The 23,803-nt window shown below is 41.5% G+C and overlaps 1 protein-coding gene across 12 annotated transcripts in view; it reads right to left on the bottom strand.

The window, feature by feature from the left end:
* The window catches only part of pou6f1 (POU class 6 homeobox 1), a 139,223-nt gene extending 118,916 nt beyond the window's left edge, over window positions 1-20,307 (bottom strand). For all 12 annotated transcript variants that reach the window (XM_043682028.1, XM_043682029.1, XM_043682042.1 and 9 more), the window contains exon 1: window positions 19,549-20,307. The gene's annotated coding sequence lies outside the window, so the exon portion shown is untranslated. The remainder of the gene's footprint in view (window positions 1-19,548) is intronic.
* Between the last annotated feature and the right edge of the window lie 3,496 nt (window positions 20,308-23,803).

Genomic DNA, 23,803 nt, shown 5'->3' with positions numbered 1-23,803 from the left:
CTCCCAGAAATACATGACATAGATTCTAACATGTGCAGAAGTGATTGATATGTTCACATCTCAGGTTAACAATATGGACATGTAAGAATTTTCTGTGATGTTTACTGTATCCAAGATTTAAAACAATCATGTTTAAAATAATGTATTCATGGATAATGACAGTGCAACAAGTGGACATGTATATGATGAATATACTTGGTCATGGCCCAGATTTTGTGCTCATAGGGGAAATAACTTGAGCTCAAAGGAAGTTATTCACAAATGTCCATCATCTCCGTGACATAGACTTTTTCCTTTCCCAATGTTACTTTAGCTCTGATCTATGTTCTAGAGGATCTCTGGTGTCCAGCAATAGTCTTTCATCAAGCAAGCTAAGCAGTTAATCAGCATGAAGAGTGATTACAGTTAAAGAAATTGTTCCAATTCTTAACCATTTTAGAGACAGTGGAATAATAATTTGGATCAATGTATGACAGTCCAGTACAAGTTGACAAATGTTTCCAAAAATAAAAAAAATTTAAAATAAAATAGAACATTTTTGTATTAATGAGAAATTTGGTACTTCACTAATGTAAAGCTTTTTTTTCCCAGGGTCAGCCAGATTGTTCACAAGTAATGATGATCTTACTGCATCATTAAATATAGTTATACCTCATTTCTTAATTACACAATTCTTAATCCTATATTACTTATTAATACCACAACAAAATTTCCATAGTCTATTTCAACATAATCCCACAACAGTCCCCAATGCCTTGTCACAACACACTTGGAAAAGAGCGCTGATTCTTGAGCCTCATTACTCCTGGGGTGGTCACAAAAGTTAATGATTTAATCAAAGTACTCAAAGTCTTTACCTGTCTCAGGTGAACAGTAAACACTGACCAGGTTCCTGTACTTAACAATAAACTGTTTATTACAAAGACATCAATTCTAACCACAGGCAAACAAACATATGAATTATCATCCTACTCTAATAGTTGAATGTCTAACCTCATTCTTAAACCTCTAAACATACATACATACATACAGACAGACAGACAAACAAACACACATGGATATTATGGGTGGAGAAAATGATACTGGGGAGACACCATTCAATAGTACCAGGACCTCCTATTCTTCGATTCTCTTATTTCCAAATTATTTCAATTCTTTGCCGAAGACACAGGGCATTTGGCACACTAATTGCAAAGTTATTCAATCACTGGTTAGTGGCAACAGTTTACAGCAAATGCTGGGAAAGAATACCTAGCTGTCTTCTAGTCTTTGGCAAGAGAGTGAGAGAGTTGGACCTTGTCTTTCTTGCTGTCTGGAAGCTCTGCCCCTGTACTGTAAACAAAGCAGCTGTTCACCTGCCCGATCAGGGAATTGTCACCATTCTTATAACTTCTGGCATCTACAACTAGTCCCGATGATACAAACCAAATCAGCAGTCCATCACTCAGTGAAGTATAATCTGCACACCCACCCCTTCCGCACCCCCAGTGCCATGTCATCTTAGATATCCTCTTCACTGCTGAGACAAAGCAACAGTGTAAACACAACTCACAATGAGTTCAAGTAACTTGTCTTTAATAGTGCTACTTATTCAACAAGTTGAAACTTTATTGCTGGAACAGCACAGCAGGTCAGGCAGCATCCAGGGAACAGGAGATTCGACGTTTCGGGCACAGGCCCTTCTTCAGGAATGAGCAGAGAGTGTTCAGCAGGAGAAGATAAAAGGTAGGGAGGAGGGACTTGGAGGAGGGGCGTTGGAAATGTGATAGGTGGAAAGAGGTCAAGGTGAGGGTGATAGGTCGGAGTAGGATGGAGGCGGAGAGGTCAAGAAGAAGACTGCAGGCCAGGAAGGCGGTGCCGGGCTGGAAGGATAGTAAGTTTGCAGATGACACTAAAATAGGAGGGTTCCAATGAGGAACATTACCAGAAATTGCAGCAGTACCTTGATCGGCAGCAGAAGTGGGCTGAGAAATAACATGTGGAGTTTAACATAAGTAAGGGTCACGTCTTGCATTTTGGAAAGCCAAATCCAGGTAGGAGTTTAATAATGAATGAGAGGGTCTTAAGGAGTGTAGTGTAACAAAGGAAATTAGAGATCAGGTGCATGGTTGTCTAAAATTTGAGTCACAGATACACAGGACAGTGAAGAAGGTTGCTGACGAGGGAGTCGCGGAGGGAGTGGTCTCTACGGACAGCTGATAGGGGAGGGGAGGGAAATATATCCTTGGTGCTGGGGTCTGTTTGGAGGTGGCGGAAGTGACGGCGGATGATGCGCTGTACATGGAGATTGGTGGGGTGGTAGGTGAGGACCAGTGGGGTTCTGTCCTGGTGGCGGTTGGAGGGGCGGGGCTCAAGGGCGGAGGAGCGGGAAGTGGAGGAGATGCGGTGGAGGGTACCGTCGACCACGTCGGGGGGGATATTGCGGTCCTTGAAGAAGGAGGCCATCTGTGTTGTATGTATTTTGAACTGGTCCTCCTGGGAGCAGATGCGGCGGAGACGAAGGAATTGGGAGAATGGGATGGCGTTTTTACAGGGGGCAGGATGGGAGGAGGTGTAGTCCAGGTAGCTGTGGGAGTCGGTTGGTTTGTAGTAGATGTCCGTGTTGATTCGGTCGCCTGAGATAGAAACAGAAAGGTCTAGGAAGGGGAGGGAGGAGTCCGAGACTGTCCAGGTGAATTTGAGGTTGGGGTGGAAGGTGTTAGTGGACTACACCTCCTCCCATCCTGCCCCCTGTAAAAACGCCATCCCATTCTCCCAATTCCTTCCACGCTGGTCTGCTGACTCGAGGTTAGAATGCTATCACTGACCATTATTAACAACATTTCAATAAAGCTTTCAACAGTGAAAGCTTTATAAGTCATCACTTATGGCATCATCTCAGGTACAAAGTACCTAGGTCAAGATTCTTCAGTACATGTTTATTGAATCATTTATTGTAATGTGTATCCAATATAAAAATACAGTGAAAAGCGTGCACCATTGCCACGCTTAGGCGCCTTCACAATAAATTAAAATAAAAGTAAAGAAAGTTCTGAGGAAAAACAAGTTTGAAAAGTAAATAAATAAAATGTCCAGCAAAACAGATCATAGGAATAAATTAGAAAATAGAAAATAGGGCAACAAGAGGGGAAATACTCAAAAGGCCAGAGTCGAGGAATGAGCTGAGTTTGAAAAGTGGTACAAACGATTGGTAGGGGCAAGGCCAAGAAACAATTTCGACACAGAGATGAACATATTAAATTGGAACCACTGGTGGAATATTGAGAAACGGTGCAGCGGGGATGGAAACCAGATTTCAGAGATTCAAATTTAGGTTGAATTTTGTGGTGTACTTAGTCTTAATTTAGTCTTCTTATAAATATTTGACATGAATGGTGGATCCCAGTGCAAAACATCAAATGTTCCTGTGTGAGAAAAAAAATCATTTGATACTCTTAACCAATACAGATTAGATACTGGGATTTCAGGTTCAATATTACTGACATACTTAGCTGAATTTAGCAACTCATCTATTTTAGACCAAGAACACAGCAATATGAAGTAGCCATCGTCCCATCACACTCACATTAGAGAGAGGCGATTGCTGGTGGTTTTACCAGAGGGTCATCATGCCTCAGGGTGAGTTGAGAAGGTGGGACCTTCATGGTGACCTCAGCTGGTACAGGAATTGAACTCATACTGTTGGCATTATTCTGCATCACAAACCAGCCAACTGAGCTAACCAGCCCCACAGCAGTGAACAAGATCAGAAAACAACTTCATTTCAGCTAATCTGAATAGTTCAGAGGTTTTTTAAAAATAAATTTCTTCACAAAATGTGAGCTTCGTTCACAAAGCCAACATCTGTCTTCTATCCCAGTTGGGGGTGGTGGTGGTGAGGAGCTGCTTCTTGAACTGCTTCAGTCCATGTGGCATAGGTCCACTCACAACGCTGTTAGGGAAAGAATACTAGGACCTACTGACATTGAAGGAATGATGACATATTTCCAAGTCAGGATGGTGTGTGACTGGAGGGGAACTTGTAGGTGGTGCTCCCTGTATCTGTTCCCCTTGCCCTTCTAGGCCGTAAAGGCTGCAAGATTGGATGGTGCTGTTGCAAAAGCTTTGGGGAATTTGTGTAGTGAATCTTGCAAACGGTTTACAACCACAGGACACCCAAGTGCTTTATGTAGTACTTTTGAAGTTATTTACTGTTCTAATGCAGAAAATGCAGCAACCCCTTGCACACAGCAAGACTATACAAACAGCAATGTGACAATGACCAGTTTTTGCAACGCCAACTGAGAGTTAAAGATTAGCCAGCAAATAAGGTAACATATACTTAGGTCTTAAAAGTCTAAAAGTTCATAGTCTCATTTACTTTGCCTGAGATTAACTCTTGAAATGTTGCAGGCCTGTATTTCCTTTTTGGTGCACTGAAGAAACAGAGCCTGAAGGTTGATGGAGACAGATGCACGTGGTTTATTGCTACAGTAGCAGATTTCTCTTGCTTCACTCCAGTCAAGGAGGAGTTAAACCCCAAAGCAAAATCTTGGCTTGGTTTTTCAAATAAGTAGGCAAAGGCTAGCCTGCGTTCTCTGCCTATTGATGATCTCAAGCGAGGTCCTGTTCCTTTGCTGATCTCAGCCTGTTCTTTCTGCCTAGAAAATTTCTCTCATCGGAAACCTGATTTCTATCGGATGGCCACCGTACCTGTATCTCATTGTCCTTTCAAATGATTTCTGACAACTTAGGCCTTGGACACACAATAGTCTTTGAGTTGCAATCATTCAGAAATCTTTGTAATGGAAAGAATTTGATCACATGCATTCTTTGAAATTCCACTCTAAAACTCAAAGTCTCTATAAGTCTGCGGTGTGAACTAATTTCTAACATTATTTCAATAAGGTAGCTACTGAAAAGGTTTGTTGTACTTTGATAAAATCTCATGAATCAGTTTGAAAGCTGGTTTGCATTTTACTATCTTGTCCAGACTGGAAGACCAGTTCTCGGGCCTTCTATAGTTCTACATATATTGACAGAAAAGGGTTATCTGATTTCTCAACTGCATTTTGTTTTAAAAGCAAGGTGTCCATTGCTGTAAAGAAAATGAGAAAGGATCAAATTTCAAATTTATGTTCCACATGTCCAGATTATTGAAGTATGACAACGGAGTCCAACAATCTCAGACTGTAACCTCTGCTCCCCCATTTTGCTTCATTTTCTTTGCATGCAGCCTTGACCTTGATTTTCTCGCTTATGCTTTCAGACAGCAAACTGTTCATTGCCTTCCATTGACACCCCCTCTGGGCACATCTTCTGTTTCTTTACCTGTCCCATTACTACCTTCTCTGGCTATGGTGAAGTTGTACAAAATGCTGGCGAGGCAACTTTTGGAGTGCTGTATACAGTTCTAGTCCTGCTATAGGAAGGATATTATTGAATTGGGGAGGGTTCAGAAAAGATTCGCCAGGACTAGAAGGTTTGCATTATAAAGGACAAGCTGGCTAGGCTGGGACTTTTGTCACTAGAGCATGGGAGGTTGAGGGGTGACCTCAGAGGTTTATAAAATCATGAGCAGCATAGATAAGGTGAATAGCAAAGGTCTTTTCCCTAGGGTGGGACAGTTCAAAACTAGGGGGTATACTTTTAAAGTGAGAGGGGAAAGATTTAAAAGGGACCTGAGGGACAACTTTTTCACACAGAGGGCGGTCATAGGTGCAATAAACTGCCAGAGAAAGTGGTAGATGCAGGTACAGTTACAACATTTAAAAGACATTTAAACAGGTACATGAATATGAAAAGTTTAAAGGGGTATGGGCCATATTTGAGGAGAAAGTGAGGTCTGCAGATGCTGGAGATCAGAGATGGAAATGTGTTGCTGGAAAAGCGCAGCAGGTCAGGCAGCATCTAGGGAACAGGAGAATCGACGTTTCGGGGGACTAGTTTAGTTTGGTAAACTTGGTTGGCAGAGATGAGTTGGACCGAAAGGCCTGTTTCCATGCTGTATGACTCTATGACTAACCTTTTTATCATGTAATGTTTCCCATCTTCCACCCTCTCACAATCTTTTGCTTTATTCTTTTTTGACTCTCCCCGTTCATTTCTAACTATTCCCAGTTCTGATGAAAGGTGATAATGTGAAACATGAACTCCACTTTTTCTCTCCAAAGAGGCTGCCTGATCTGTTGCGTATTTCTAGCATTTCAGCTGATAATAATTGAGCCGAAGATATTACCCTGAGGAGCTGTCAAAATATTTACCCTAAGAAACTCAGGCCTCTTGAGGTGCAGGGGTAGTGTGCTTACCTCTAAGCCAGGGAATCAGGGTTCAAGTCCTACCAAGTGTGTAATGACATCTCTCAACAGGCTGATCAAGAAAATATCTACGCTTGTGGAGGGCATGATTGGATCGTCAGTTAAACACATCTGAGATTAAATTTAGGGTTAGAATAGAGTCACTACAATAGAGAAACAGGCTATTGAGCCATTGAGACTGCATAGAAGGATTCTTGTAGCACAGCCCCTACCCCTGGAGCAGGAGACCTAGGTTCAAGTCCCATTTACTCCAGAGGTGTAAAATAATATTACTGATTAGAATCATAGAAACCTTCCAGTACGGAAAGGGGCCATTTGGCTCATTGAGTCTGCACAGACCCTCTGAACATCATCCTACCCAGACCCCTACCTGATCCCTGTAACCTTGCATTTCCCATGGCTAATCCAATCAACCTGGACACTACAGGCAATTTAGCATGGTCAATCCTCCTAATCTATACATCTCAGGACTGGGCGAAGAAAACAGAGTACCTGGCAAGAACCCACACAGACACAGGAAGAACATGCAAATTTCAGGCTGGCAGACAGACTAAGGCTGGAATTGAACCTGGGTCCCTCGTACTGTGAGGCAGCAGTGCTAGCCACTGTGCCACCCTTATAAGCTGATAATAACAAGTTGACTACAAATATTAAATGCTGTTGGAGAGAGGGATCTAGATTCTTGGAACATTGGAACCAGTTCTGGGGTGGAGGAATCTGTACAGGCAAATGGATTACACCTGAACAGGACAGGGTGCAGTGTCCTTGTAGGTCAGCTTCCTATTGAGGAGGGCTTAGACTAAATAGGAATGGGAAAGGGGATCACGATATAATATTGAAAAAGGAAAGTAAAGCACATAAAATGTCTCGGAATAGACAGACAATACTAGGAGTAAGAAGTCATAAGTTATTAGGTAGGAAGTGCAAAAACTAAATCCTGTTTACAGTTCATATGAAGTAGAAAACTGGTGCATAGGCAGATGTTAGGTGGACAATGCAATGGAGAATCAGGCTGAATATAGAAAGTTTACAGGGGAAGTGAAAAAAATGACAGAGGCAAAGAGACATTCTAAGAAGGGACTGGTAGGAAATAGAAAAGGGAATTCAAAAGATCTTTGCTAACCATGTAAAGAACAAAATGTAGTAAAAAGAGTGGTACAGTCAATCAGGGATCAAAATGGGATCTACTCATGGAGGCAGAAGGTATGGCTGAGGTATTAAATGAATACTTTGTATTTGTCTTTACCATGGAAAAAAGATGCTGCCAAAGTCTTAATGGAAAAGAAGGTAGATGAGACATTTGATGATCCAAGAATTAATGAAGCGGCTGCTATTAGAAAGAAATTTAATTGAGTTAAAGTTTGTAAGACACTGGATCGGATGTCTCCAAAGGTATGGAGGGAGGTCTTAGAGTTAGTGATGGTACAGAAGGCAGTCATTCGACCTATCAAGTCTAGACTGGTTCTCAGTGAAGCAAGGTAGTCAGTCCCATTGCCACAAGAAGCCCAGTAACCACTAGCCAATCAGTTTAACTTGTGGTGAGAAAGCCTTTAGAGGTGATTATTTGGGATAAAATTAACAGTCATTTGAACAAATGTGAAGTAACTCCAGAAAGTCAGCATAGATTTGTACAAAGCAAATCATGTTTAAATAAATTGATTGAGTTTATGATGAGGGTTGTTGTGGGTAACATAGTTGATGTGCTGTACATAGACTTGCAAATCTTGTTTGGTAAAATGTCACATAAGAAGCTTGTTGGTAAAGTTGAAGCCTGTGAAAAAGGACAGTTGCATATGAAGTTGGCTGAGTGACAGGAAGCAGAAATCTAATAATGAACAATTGTTTGCGATTTTGAGATGATTTGTAGCTCAGGTTGAGGTTCAGGTTGTAAGTTTGCTTGCTGAGCTGGCAGATTTGTTTTCAGATGTTTCATCACCACACTGGGTAACATCCTCAGTGAGCCATGGTCAGAACACTAGCACTTCACCGGAGGCTCACTGATGATGTTACCTAGCAATGGTGACGAAACGTCTGAAAACAAACCTGCCAGCTCAGCAAGCAAAATTACAAACTGAACAACTGTTTATCCAATTGAAGTGCGGTTCTCCAAAAACTAGGGAAGTTGACGCTGCTTTTCTTGATACAACATTAATGACGTACATTTTGGTACAAAAGGGACAATTTAAATATTTGCAGGTAACAAAAAACTTAAAAATCATTGTGAATTGTGAGGAGGATACTGCTAGCCTTCAATAGAACATAGATAGGTTGGTGGAACAAGTAGACATGCTGCAAATAAAACTTTATGCAGGGAAATGTGGAGTTCTTTGTTGGAAAGAACAAGGGGATGCAATTAAAAACTGAAGGATACAATTCAACTGCTGTATTCTGTCTAGTTCTGGGCAATACATTTAGTAAGGATGCAAAGGCTTTAGAGATAATGCAGAAAGAGCTTACAATAATGATTCTGGGGATGAGGAACTTCAGTTAAGTCAATAAACTGTGTAGCTGGGGCTGGTCTCTTTGGAGAAGAGAAGATTGAGAGGACATTTGACAGAGAGGTTTATAATCAGTAAGTTTTCACAGATTAGACAGGGAAACACTGTTCCCATGGGTAGAAGGGGGTGAGAACTAGAGCACACCAATTCAGAGTGATTGGCGACACGAAGGAAAACTGTTGCAAGCATACAAACAAGGCACAAGAAGTTTCCTCTTGTGGGAGAATCTAGAACTAGTCACTCCACTCTTAGAACTTGCTCCACTATTCAATATGTTTGTGGCTGATCTCTCTTTAACCTCTACATTCCTGCATATTCCTCAATAATCTTTCGTCCTCTTGGTAGTCAGTAATCCATCTGCCTCTGCTTTAAAAATATTTAAAGATTTTGCATCCACTGTCTTTTGAGAAAGGGAATTCCAAAGACTCTTAGCTGTCTGTCTACAAGAGAAGAAAAAGTTTCCTCCTCTGTTTTAAATGGAGTTCCCTCTTATTTTTTAACTATGATCCCTAGTTCTAGATTCTCCCACAAGAGGAAACATCTTTCAAAATCCACTTGGTCAAGATATTTTATGCATTGAGTGGTTAGATCTTTAATACACTGCCCGAATGTATAGAGAAGGCAGATTCAATTTTGTCTTTCATAGGAAATTGAACAATAACGTGAAGAAATAAAAATTACAAAGCTGTGGGGCAAGGTAAGAAACAGAGACTAGCAGGACTAGCTGAGTTGCTCTTGTAGACAGCCAACTTTGACACGATGGGCTGAATGGTTTCACTCCGCACTATCATAATTTTATGATTCAATGTCCTGGGATGCACAAGCTCAGAGTACATGGGTTTCTGTAAAGTCTACTGGCTTCATTAACTATCTGGATTTAACAGCACTTTGAGTCTGTCAACAGAACAAAAAGGTGCATGACTGGACAGACCATGGTTGTCTTGGAGGAAAACAGACTAGATCTGGATCTGATCCAGCTTACTGAATGGCATCTGAATCACCAAAACACCTTTAATACATGAAAAGTAGGTAACACAATGCTAGATACTATCAACAGTGTGATGTAGGTGTGGAAGACAGAGATGCAGTCCACTTACAGGTCATCCGACGATCACAGGCAAATAGGTACAGGACTAGGATTCAATTAGACCTGTACCTGTACCTCAACGAACACCATTTACCACCAATCTTTGCTCCATATTCCTTGATACCCTTATCCAAGTCAAAAAAAAATCCAAATTTCAATTGACCAGTGTGCATAGAAAAGTTCCAGATTTCCACTGTCCTTTGCGTGCCAACGTGCTTCTTGATTTCCCTCTTGAACTCCAATGTTATGATTTTGTCCTTTTGCTCTTCATTCCCTTACCAAATGAAGTAGTTTCTATCTAGCCTATCAATTCTTTTTGCTCAGAGAATCAACAACTGATGCTCTCTGCTCTAGCCCAATGACAAGCAAGTCTGCACATTAAATGGTTTCTTTTTTTCTCATGGACTCAGGTTTTGTTGAATATCTCTGTTGACAACATTGACAAAGAACGTAACATAAGAACATAAGGATTAGGAGTAGGAGTAACATTCAGTGGCACTATTCAATAAGATCATGGCTGATCTGCTCCAGCCCTCAACTCCTCTTTCCTGCCAGCTCATCAGAGCCCTCAACTCCACAGTATTTAAAAATCTATCCACCACCTCTTTAATGATCTAGCTCCACAACTCTCTGGGATAGAGAATTCCAGACATTCACTGCCCCTGGGAGGAGGGGTTCCTCTGCATCTCAGTCTGAAATGAATGTGGTGCTGGAAAAGCACAGCCGGACAGGCAGCATCCAAGGAGCAGGAGAGTCAACGTTTGAGCATAAGCTCTTCGTCAGGAATTCCTGTGCTGTCCTGAAGAAGTGTTAAGCTCGAAATGTCGACTCTCCTGCTCCTCAGATGCTGCCTGACCAGCTGTGCTTTTCCAGCACCACACTTTTTGACTCTGATCTTCAGCATCTGCATCCTCACTTTCTCCTAGTTTTAAATGAGTGTCTACTTATTCTGTAATTGTGTTGTTTCCCCTCCCCAGTTCAAGATTCTCCCAATAATAGAAACAGCTTCTCAACATCCACCCTGCCAAGCTCCCTCAGAATCTTTCAATGCCACACCCACCCACATCTAGTTCTTACGTAAAAGCAAAATACCATGGATGCTGGAAATCTGAAATAAAATCTCAGCAGGCCGAGCAGCAGCTATGAAGAGAGAAACAAAATTATGTTGAGTCCAATGTGACTCTTCTTCTCCAGTTCTTTTATTATGGGAGACAACATAAGCATTACCCCCACAGGCATAATTACCCTGATGGAGGCAAAGCCCACACTACAGTGTCAGATCACAAACCAAGGACATGATTAATATTTATTAAGCATCCTGCAGACCCCTCATGACCGTAGAAGCTGCCTCCACATTTATTTCCATCTGTTATCAATTAAATATTTAGCATCATGTTTGAAGTACCAAGGCACAGACTAATCAGCCTTATCAGTCAAGAAATCACCTCCTCACATTCAAGTCACTAGTCAGCATATTCCAGAGCTCCAGGTCACCATTTATGGCACATCTCTAGTTGCCCTTCAGAAGGTGATGGCAGACATTTCTTTTTGAGACACTGCAGTCTGTGTGGTATCGGTCCACCCACAGCAGTTCTGAAAGGGAGCTAACTGTCTCTGTAAAAGGTTTCCCCCTCATCGCAGTCTGAATTATCATTGCAGTAAATCTTCATATGCATGTTGGAAATGTCAAATGATTACTTAATTACAAGGTTTGTTTATTTCACAACTGATATGCATATTAATCCCATCTTGTTGCAATTTCTCTTGACTTACAAACAAATAGCTATTGGCAGCACGGTGGCTCAGTGGTTAGCATTGCTGCCTTACAATGCCTGGGACCCAGGTTCAATTCCAGCCTCGGCTGACTGCCTGTGTGAAGTTTGCACGTTCTCCCTGTGTCTGCATGGGTTTCCTCCTACAATCCAAAGATGTGCAGGTTAGGTGAATTGGCCATGCTAAATTGCCCATAGTGTTCAGGGATGTGTAGGTTAGGTTCATTAGTCAGGGGAAAATATAGAATAATAGGGTAGAGCTATGGGTCTGGGTGGATTACTCTTTGGAGGGTTGGTGTGGACTTGTCGGGCTGAAGGGCCTGTTTCCACGCTATAGGGATTCTATCTCAAAACCTACATACATTTTTGTAATACTCCAAAAGCAAGACTATTATGTGGATCACTGTTCAAAATGTATTTAAGCCCATGTGTTGATATATCTGTTCTAGAGGGTCACCAATCCATACTTTGTACAACTTTGAAATAAGTTGTAACATTACATTGAGAATGAACTGCATTACAGCCGAATAACGTGGGTAGTTCCCTCCTCCCAACAACCCCTGTTTTCTGATATTACTCCATCTCTTTGGTTGTGATTCACTCTCATGCCAGCAGTTAATCCAATTTCTATCTGCCCTCATTCTTGTGCCAGCATTATTTATGTTATTGCTTGAGTAGATTCATTTTTCTGTTAAAATAGTGGGCAGGATCAGAATGCTGCCTTACCACTTCAAAGCCCACATTTCTCTTCCTATCAGGCAATACAAGACATTAAGCTTGTACATGCAATGTAATGTTCTTTTAAATTGACATATTATTTCACCAGCTCCTTGAAAGTGGAGTCACAAATAGGTAGGATAGTGAAGAAGGTATTCGGCATGCTTTCCTTTATTGGTCAGAGTAATTGGAGTTGGGAGGTCATGTTGCAGCTGTACAGGACATTGGTTAGGCCACTTTTGGAATATTATGTGCAATTCTGGTCTCCTTCCTATCGGAAAGATGTTGTGAAACTTGAAAGGGTTCAGAAAAGATTTACAAGGATGTTGCCTGGGTTGGAGGGTTTGAGCTATCAGGAGAGGTTGAATAGGTGAGGGCTATTTTCCCTGGAGCGTCAGAGGCTGAGGGGTGACCTTATAGAGGTTTGGGAACTGAGGGGAATGGATAGGATAAATAGACAAAGTATTTTCCCTGGGGTGGGGGAGTCCAGAACTAAAGGACATAGGTTTAGGGTGAGAGGGGAAAGATATAAAAGAGACCTAAGAGGCAACTTTTTCATGCAGAGGGTGGTGCGTGTATGGAATGAACTGCCAGGGGAAGTGGTGAAAGCTGGTACAATTGCAACATTTAAAAGGCATTTGGGTGGATATATGAATAGGGCCAGGAGGGATATGGGCCAGGTGCCGGCAAGTGGGACTAGATTGGGTTGGGATATCTGGTCGGCATGGACGCGTTGGACCGCAGGGTCTGTTTCCATGCTGTACATCTCTACGACTCTATGACTCAATACAGTTGTTAAGATTTTGCCAAAAGTAGAAACCAACTTGTGAGTTTCAAGGCAACTTTCTGAAATGACAAAATTCACAGTATTTTTGCTTTACAATCAACATTCTAACAATGAACCTGTAAATGTGGTCAGAATTCCACAGAGCACTTAATCATTGGTCTCAACCATTTTAATAACCTTTTTGAAGTCCTTCTTAAATTGAGGTGTTTGTGAGCAATATGTGCACAGATGAGAAATGTTCACAATACAATACAAATATTATTTCTCCAAAAGAAAGCTGCTAGGGCTATGTTATGTAAAAATTGCAAAGAAAACTTTATGGAAGAAAAAACAAAATATCTGTATTTCTTCTTTACCACTGATGAATCGTGGCTACTATGAAATTAACATTTGTATCCAAATTTTGAAACTGAATTTAATCTTAACAGCTCCTTTCCTGTTGCTATCATACTGGCAAAATTATTGTTTTGACCAAACTGAAAAGATTTGTAGCTTCTTCGCTCAAAATTAAATAATAATTCACTCTAATGGATAGGATAAATAGACAAAGTATTTTCCCTGGGGTGGGGGAGTCCAGAAATAAAGGGCAAGAGGGGAAAGATTTAAAAGAGACCTAAGAGGCAACTTTTTCATGCAGAGGGTGTTGCATGTATGGAATGAGCTGCCAGGGGAAGTGGTGAAAGCTGGTACAATTGCAACATTTAAAAGACATTTGGGTGGGTATATGAATAGGAAGGGTTTGGAAGGATATGGGCCAGGTGCAATACATTGGCAATACAATGCTGGCATGATCCCCAGGCAGGTTACTGAGAAAAGGAATGATATAAGGGACAATGTTTTGTTTGTATTGCAGTGGCATCAGAGATACAGCTATGTGATGTGACCCCTTTGGATTTTTTTGTCTGCATTGTTTTTAAATGGCTCATAGCCTTACATGTTGTCAATCAGCATTTTATCATGCTGTTGACAACAGTATCAACTTGCCATGGATTGATACTGATCAACAGATCGTACTGGCATTATTTATAAATTTGTAACAACTACTAACTGTATTGCAAAAGATGACAGAGTAAAAGCAGAAAGCAGGGTTCTTTATTTATTTTCTCCAAAGAAATATCAACATCAAAAGAAAACCAATTCTGAAGACTTATTAAATCTTGCAATACAGATGAGAATGTTAAATAACTTCTGTGGGAAGTCCTTGCCAAAACCTTCACTGACCCCTTCAAAAAGTATTTATTAGCTCTTGTTACAGCGAGAAACAGTTTTCACCCTGGCTACCAGTAACAGTTCACAGAAATTGCTTTTAATCCACAGCTCCAGCTTTAGATGGTTTTCTCAACTATCTATATACAGTTTGAGTATGGTTCCATCCAAATGACTGCAGCTTCCCTTTGAACTCAAAGGCATTTGGATGAGAATTCAGAAGGCATGGTCAGTAAGTTTGTGATGACACCAAAATTGGTAGCATAGTAGACAATGAAGAAAGTTTTCTAAAATTACAAAGAGATCTTGATCAAATAGGTCAATTTGCTGAAAAATTGCAGATAGAGTTCAATCTAGATAAATGCAAGTATTATATTGCATTTTGATACAACAAACAAGGGTAGGACTTATAGTATTAAAGAAACGGCCTTGGGTAGTCATAGAGCTGTGCAGGACGGAAACATACCCTTCGGTCCAAGCTGTCCATGCCGACCAGATATTCCAACCCAATCTAGTCCCACCTGCCAGCACCCAGCCCATATCTCTCCAAACCCTTCCTATTCATATAGCCATTCAGATGCCTTTTAAATGTTGCAATTGTACCAGCCTCCACCACTTCCTCTGGCACCTCATTCCATACACACACCACCCTCTGCGTGAAAAGGTTGCCCCTTAGGTCTCTTTTATATCTTTCCCCTCTCACCCTAAACCTATGCCCTCTAGTTCTGGACTCCCCCACCCCAGGGAAAAGACTTTGTCTATTTATCCTATCCACGCCCCTCATGATTTTATAAACCTTAGCCTCCAACGCTCCAGGGAAAACAGCCCCAGCCTATTCAACCTCTCCCAATAGCTCAAATCCTCCAACCCTGGCAATATTCTTGTAAATCTTTTCTGAACCCTTTCAAGTTTCACAACATCCTTCCGATAGGAAGGAGAGCAGACTTGCACACAATATTCCAACACAGTGGCCTAACCAATGTCCTGTACAACCGCAACATGACTTCCCAACTCCTGTACTCAATACTCTGACCAATAAAGGAAAGCATACCAAACGCCTTCTTCACTATCCTATCTACCTGCGACTCCACTTTCAAGGAGCTATGAAACTGCACTCCAAGGTCTCTTTGTTCAGCAACACTCCCTCGGACCTTACCATTAAGTATATAAGTCCACAGGCCTCCAGTCTGAAAAGCAACCCTCCATCACCACCCTCTATCTTCTACCTTTGAGCCAGTTCTGTATCCAAATGGCTAGTTCTCCCTGTATTCCACAAGATCTAACCTTGCTCACCAGTATCCCATGGGGAACCCTGTCGAATGCCTTACTGAAGTCCATATAGATCACATCTACCACTCTGCCCCTCATCAATCCTCTTTGTTACTTCTTAAAAAAACTCAATCAAGTTTGTGAGACATGATTTCCCATGCACAAAGCCATGCTGACTATCCCTAATCAGTTCTTGCCTTTCTAAATACATGTACATCCTGTCCCTCAGAATTCCCTCCAACAACTTGCCCACCACCGACGTCAGGCTCACCGGACTATAGTTCCCTGGCTTGTCCTTACCACCTTTCTTAAATACTGGCACCACGTTTGCCAACCTCCAGTCTTCCGGTACCTCACCTGTGACTACCGATGATACAAATATATCAGCAAGAGGCCCAGCAATCACTTCCCAGCATCCCACAGAGCTCTAGGGTATACCTGTTCAGGTCCTGGGGATTTATCCACTTTTATGCGTTTCAAGACATCCAGCACCTCCTCCTCTGTAATCTGGACATTTTGCAAGATGTCACCATCTATTTCCCTCATTCTATATTTTCCATGTCCTTTTCCATGTACATACTGATGCAAAATACTCATTTAGTATCCCGCCCATCTCCTGCAGCTCCATACAAAGGCCGCTTGCTGACCTTTGAGAGGCCCTATTCTCCCCCTAGTTACCCTTTTGTCCTTATAGTATTTGTAAAATCCCTTTGGATTCTCCTTAACTCTATTTGCCAAAACTATCTCATGTCCCCTTTTTTCCCTCCTGATTTCCCTCTTAAGTATACTTCTGCTGCCTTTATACTGTAAGGATTCACTCGATCTATCCTGTCTATACCTGACATATGCTTCCTTCTTTTTCTTAACCAAACCCTCAATTTCTTTAGACATCCAGCATTCCCCATACCTACCAGCCTTTCCTTTCACCCTAACAGGAATATACTGTCTCTGGATTCTCGTTATCTAATTTCTGAATGCTTCCCATTTTCCAGCCGTCCTGTCCGTCCCTGAGCCATGTTTCTGTAATTGTTGTGATACCCCAGTCCCATGTTCCTAACCATGTCCTGAGTTCATCTGTCTTTCCTGTTAGGCCTCTTGCATTGAAATAAATGCAATTTAGTTTATCAGTCCTACCTTGTTTTCTGTTCTCAACTGTACCGGTCTCAGATTGATCTCTTTCCTCACTATCTCCCTGGGTCCCAACCCAATCTTACTAGTTTAAATCCTCCCGAGCAGCTCTAGCAAATCTCCCTGCCATCATATTAGTCCCCTTCCAATTTATATGCAATCCGTCCTTCTTGTACACTTCTACCCCTAAAGAAATTCCAATGATCCAAAACATTTGAATCCTTTTTCCATACACCAGCTCCTCAGCCAAGCATTCACCTGCTCTATCCTCCTATTCCTGCCCTCACTAGCTCGTAGCACCAGGAGTAATCCAGATATTACTCTCGAGGATCTTCTTAAATTCCTGCCTAGCTCTCTGTAAGCTCCCTTCAGAATTTCAACCTTTTCCCTTCCTATGTCGTTGGTACCGATGTGTAAAATGACCTCCTGCTGGCCCCTCTCCCTCTTGAGACTTGTAGAACAGAAACACCTGGTGGTGCAGGTAAATAATTCTTTGAAGTTTGCGTCACATATAGATAGGGTGGTTAAAAAAGGTTTTTGACAACACTTGCCTTCATTGCTCAGTCTTTTGAGTATAGGAATTAAGATGTCATGCTGATGTTGTATTGGACATTGGTGAGGCCTCTTCTGAAATATGTGTCCAGTTCTGGTCACCCAGTTATAGGAAGGATATTATTAAGCTGAAGAGGGTTCAGAAGAGATTTAGGATGCTGCCAGGAATGCAAGGTTTGAGTTATAAGGAAAGACTGGATAGGCTGAGACTTTTTTCACTGGATCGTAGAAGGTTGAGAGGCGACCTGAAAGAAGTTTACAAAATAATGAGGAGTGTATATAGAGTTAATGGTCGTTGTCTTTTCCCTTGGATGGAGGAATTTCAAAACTAGGGGGCACATTTTTAAGGTGAGATGAGATTTTAAAAAGACATGGGGGCAATACGTTTTTTTTTTAAACACAGCGGGTGGTTTGCATATGAAATGAACTTCCAGAGGAAGTTGCAGATGTGAGTGCAATTACAATGTTTAAAAGACATTTGGATAAGTACATGAACAGAAAATGTTTGGAGGGATATGGGCCAGGAGCAGGCAGGTGGGACTAGTTTAGTTTGGGATTATGGTTGACATGGACTGGTGAGACCAAAGGGTCTGTTTCCGTGCTGTATGACTATGTGATTTGAAGTTTACCTGAAAGATTGCAAACTACATGGCCCTGCTTTCGACAGGACACATTACGACGATTCAAACACCACTGAGTATCCTTATCATATTTAGTTTTATTTTCTCATTTCATTTATAATTTAAACTTCCAAATCATTGTTGTCTACTTAGAAACTAGTGAACTTCCATACTGCATTGATACTAACGTTATATAAATCACTCAAAAACTCTTCAGAAGTAACCAATTAGTTATCTACTACAGTTTTGAAATAACTTATAAAATAATCAGTTACAGTTTGTCTAACGATGTTTTTACATTGTCACTTTACTGGCATGAATTCTCAAAAAACAAAGAAAGTGCATTGTGTCTGACTAATACTACTGTCTCTGGCTAGCACAAAATAAATGACTACTTAGAATGTCTGGACGGGTACTAGGGAGAGACCTCACATCCATTTATTAAGTGCATCATTCAGAGTTATCTTTTCATCACAAAGTTCTCACTGGCAAGGTCCCTAATACTTGGCTGGATTGCATCGGAAAAGGATGTACCCTATTGAATGCAGATTTGTTTTTTTCTGTAGTTTCCACCTACAAATCACCCTTCACTAAATTTCCATCCAAATTTCTCTGATAATTGTGCAGGATTTTGTTTTGTTTTGCTTTTAATGGTTCGAAGTGGATTTTCTTTTAAACAGTGCGCAAATTACCCCTATCCACGATCCTTTTTCCCAATTAGCATGAATGCAGCACAGTTCACCACCACAGCATATGGAGGACGTCTTCCTCTAGAAACAGATTTCTCCTCAGACAGTATGTTGAGAACTTTAAAATAAAAAAAAGGGCGCTTCATTCAAGTAAAATTCAAGGGCTCCTGCACTAACTTCCTGCTTCATGTCATGCAATTCAAAACATGAGATAATTCAACTTTTCAATTAGCGGATTGGGACGAAAATATTTTCTTCCTTTTTTTTCCAACACCGAACTTGAGTTTGGCCGTTAGAAGCGTCGCGCATGCGCAGCGTCTCGCTTGCCTGCGCGAGCTTTCGGTTTTCCCGGGGCCTCAGATACATTTTCCCCCCCCCCTCTCTCTCTATGTATGTTTTGAATGTTCAGGACAATTAGCGGATTGGGACGAAAATATTTTCTTCCTTTTTTTTCCAACACCGAACTTGAGTTTGGCCGTTAGAAGCGTCGCGCATGCGCAGCCTCTCGCTTGCCTGCGCGAGCTTTCGGTTTTCCCGGGGCCTCAGATACATTTTTTCCCCCCCTCTCTCTCTATGTATGTTTTGAATGTTCAGGAAATAGATGGAGGGGGAAAGAATGATATTTCCCTCCACACCATCGCCGGCAAAAAAAAAATTAGGTTTATGGCGCGCACTCCGGCTCTACCGGAAGACGTCAAGCGGCCGATTCGCTTGAGAAGAATCGGCCGCTGCTCTTTGCTACCATAAATTTATAAATTATGCTAATGGCGGAGAAAAAAATCCAAATGAGGCGACACAACCTCCGTCCTCCTCCCCGCCACTTCTCACCTCTTTCTCGGAGATGTGTGCACACACTCTCACACAGATATAAAAGAAAAAGCTTGCTCCCTCCCTCAACTCCACCCAGGATTACCTGCATCTACTTACCGTTAGTTTTTAATCTTTCAGCTGCAGAAAGTAGCCCGGAAACTGTCCGCTTTTCACCAGCTTGCTTGCCAACAATTCTTTTGAAGCAAGTTACAAGGGGGGAAAAAAAGTCGAGTTTTGTTTTCAATTTAAGACGAACGGCAAGTCTATTGATTAACGGAGGAATATTTGCATCGATTTTTTTTAGAAAAGATGGGCCTTGAGGAATATTTTATTATTTCTTCACAGTTTTCACCATTATCATGGAAACGTTTGGCGGTCCTAAACTCTTAAGGAAATTGTCTTGCCGATGCTTCCTTTGTAATTAAAAAGCCACCAGCTTCGATAAACATTGCTCGTTAAGCACTACGTTATGAACATAATTTATGCAAAGGCGAGTCTGCATACGACAAAAAAATGTTGATGTTGCCTTTCCGATCTGCGAGGACAGATGGCGCTCTTTCCTCCTTAAAGGGACAACGTCTCTGCGAACCACTTCAACTGGGAGCATGTGACACACTTAGAGCAAGCATAGGTAGCCAGGTCTCGGACTGACAAGCTAATGTGAGAACTGTGATTGCGCTTTCAGTTTTGAGATTTATTCTTAATATAGAAACATGCTTAAAATATTCAGCAGGTCCAGGCAGAATCTGTGGGAGGAAAAAAAACAGGCAGCCTACCGTCAGAATTTTGAGATTTGCTTTGATGAATTTTTAAAAACAATCTAAACAATAGTAAGCTATATATGGATTCATTATTCATGTTTAGAAGTCCATGGGTGTGGTGGGTGGCACAGTGGTTAGCACTACTGCCTCACAGTGCCAGAGACCCGGGTTCAATTCCTGCCTCAGGCAACTCTCTGTGTGGAGTTTGCACATTCTCCCCTGTGTCTGTGTGGGTTTCCTCCCACAGTCCAAAAATGTGCAGGTCAGGTGAATTGGCCATGCTAACTTGCCCGTAGTGTTAGGGGAATGGGTTTGGGTGGGTTGCACTTAGGTGGGTCGGTGTGGACTTGTTGGGCCAAAGGACCTGTTTCCAAGGTGTAAATAATCTATAAAGTGATAGTAATTAATTATTATATAAATATGCATGTAGGAGCACTACATATTTTGTATAGGTGAGCAAACATGTATTGATGCCAATTCCCAAATACATCGGCAGGGTTAGAGTTGTACAGCTTTTAATAGCATGGAAAGAGGTCCTGATAATAAACAGGAAATAAATAGGGTGTCCAGCATTAAAGTCAGAGCCCCTGTGGTGGTATAATGTGTGCCGTCTTGGTCTTGTTATTTAAATAAGGATCTAATTGTGTTGGAGGTGGTTCAGAGAATGTTCATGAGATTGATACCTGGAGTGAGCAGGTTGTTTTATGATGAAAGATTGGACAGACTGGGCTTGTTTTCACTGGGGTTTAGAAGAGTGAGGGGTTGCTTTGATTGATGTATGTAAGATCCTAAATGGTAAATATGGAAGTTAGCTTGAATCTTCAAGATCAGCGCGTTAACTTACATACTTATCATCAACCTGAGCTACAAATCTTCTCAAAAATTGTTAATCCTAAATGGTCTTGACAAGGTCATGTGGAAATCTTGTTTCCTCTTATGGGTTTGTCCAGAACAAGTAGAGGTCTTTTGTTTTAAGGACAGGAATCCTTCAACTGATCGTGGGACTTTGGAACTTTGGCACGGAAGGCAGTAAATTCATTATGATCGCATGTCTTTAATACAAAAGTAAATAGATTCTTGTTACATGGGATATTACAAGTTAGAGGATAGATGAGAATGTGGAATTTGAAAAACAAACGTCAGCCATTATTGAATGGTCTATTTACACTCCTAATTCTTCTTATATTTATATATGCTCATACCTCAGCCCTGTGAGTAAGAAATGAGCTTGACTCCTTCTCTGGACTCTTTCCATTGGTCCCATGTTGAAACTGGAGATGGAATCAACGGGACTTTATGAGTACTGATTGTCATTTATTAAGAACAAGCTCAAAGATGCAAGTGGCCTAGTTCTGCTCCTAATATGTGTGGTCATATGTAAGTATATAGGTAGGGTGGAACCAGCATGGAGCATCACTGAATGTTGTCCTTGTTCAGGGATTGGGATAATGATTGAAGTTCAGAAGCTACTTGAGAGGGGAATATTGAAAGATGCACTGACAGAAGTATTTTTAGTGGAGTGAACATCCAGGAATCTGTAACAGGTCAGAAAGACGATGACACAATTGGAAGGCACAGTAATACCGAGGTAGAACAGTTTTCAGCAGAGCATCATTTTGTACACATCACATCTCTGAAATTTGTCCTTTCTCTTGGATCTTGTTTGAATATTTCAGCTGATGTCTTAACTCTTTTAGTCATATTGAATTTCCATAACAGTTGTTCTGCTAAGTAATGCCAGTAGGAAAGATTTGAGAAAAGCAAAAAACAAAGCTACAACAAAGTCAACGCAGAAACACAATACTACCGATGCTGGAAATCCGAATTAACACCTGCTTCTAATTCTGGCTTTTTCTGTTTATAACACACCAATAACTTGCATTTTATGCAGTGAAACATCCCAAGGTGTTTCAGAGGAGTGTTACTAAGCAAAATTTGACACAACCACATATTAAGGCAGATGCTCAAAACTTTTGTCAAAGAGTTAGGTTTTAAGGATTGTCTTAGTGGAGGAAATAAAACTCATGATGCAGGCAATTGTAGGGCATTACAGTGCTTAGGTCTTAGGTAACTGAAGCCATGGACACCAATGATGGAGTAATTAAAATCGGGGCTAAGAAAGAAGGCTGAATTGAAGGAGAACAGACATTGCAGAGAATTGTAGGTTTAGACAAGATTAGAATTGGGGGCAAAGATGGAGGAATTTGAAAACAAAGATGAAATCGCGATGTTGCTTGACTGGGAATCAGAGGAGATCAGCGAGCAAAGCAGTGACAGATAATCAGGACTTCATGTATGACGACCTGGGCAGCCCATGTTTTGAATGACCTGACGTTTACAGAAGGCAAAATGTAGAAGACCAATCGTCAGTGTGGCGATATTGTTGAGTAATAGTGTTTACAGCATGGAAACAGATCGTTCGGTCCAATTCGTCTGCACTGATCATAAATCCTAAACTGATCTAATCCCATTTGTCAGCATTTGGCCCATATCCCTCTAAACCTTTCTATTCATATACCCATCCAGACACCTTTTAAATGATGTACTCTAATTGAACCAGCCTACTTCACCAACTCTGGCAGCTTGTTTCAAACACACACCACCTGCTGTGTGAAAACGTTGCCCCTGAGGTTCTTTTTATATCTTTCCCCTCTCACCTTAAACCTGTACTTTTGGACTCCCCCCACCTTGGGGAAAACTCCTTGGCTATTTACCCTGTCCATGCCCCTCATGATTTTATAAACCTCCATAAGGTCACCCCTCAGCCTCCGATCCTCCAGGGAAAAAAAGCCCCAGTCTATTTAGTCACCCCCTTTAACTCAAGCCATCTAAGGCTGGCAACATCCTTGTAAATCTTTTCTGAAGCCTTTCAAGACCCTTTCCGAAAGAAGGGAGACTATGTCTAGAGGTATCAAAGGCATGCGTAAGGATTTTAGCAGCAGCTGAGCTGGGATGATGTTATGGAAATGAAAATAGGCATTGTAAGTGATAGCTCAGCTGTATGATTGGAAGTTCACCTCAGGTCAAATATGACACTGAAGTTGTGAATAGTCTAATTCAGCTATAGACACAGGAATGTCATCAGTAAAGGGAGAACCAAGTTTGGCAACAACCAAAGACAATGGCTTTGGAAGACCAGCCAGAATTCAAGGATCACAGATATCATACAGGGTTGAGGATTGGATGAGATTAGAGAGAAGGAGGCACTCGAGGCTGTGGAGGGATTTGAAAATGAGGATGAGGATTTTAAAATTAAGGTGTTGCCTCCCAGTGTAGCAATGTCGGTCAGGGAGCACGGGGTGGGCATGTGGTAGGGGAATGGGACTGACTGTGAGTTAGGGCACAGGCAGCAGAGTTTTAAATGACCTCAAAGTTTCCAGAGGATAGAATGTTTTGCAATAATAGAGTCTCGAGGTAATGATGGGGATGAGGGTTTCAGCAGCTGATGAGCTGAGACCAGGGTGAGGTCAGGCAGCATGACAGAGGTGGAAATGAGCACTCTCTGTGTTGGCACAAATACAAGTTGAAAGCTTATGTCAGGATCGAATATGACACCGAGGTTGTGGACAGACTGGCTCACTCTTGGTTTGTCACCAGGGAGACAGATGGAG

This window comes from Chiloscyllium plagiosum, chromosome 43 (assembly GCF_004010195.1).
Source record: "Chiloscyllium plagiosum isolate BGI_BamShark_2017 chromosome 43, ASM401019v2, whole genome shotgun sequence".
Taxonomy (NCBI): domain Eukaryota; kingdom Metazoa; phylum Chordata; class Chondrichthyes; order Orectolobiformes; family Hemiscylliidae; genus Chiloscyllium; species Chiloscyllium plagiosum.
Note: the sequence above shows the minus strand (reverse complement) of the source record. Positions and strands in the feature narration are given on the sequence as shown.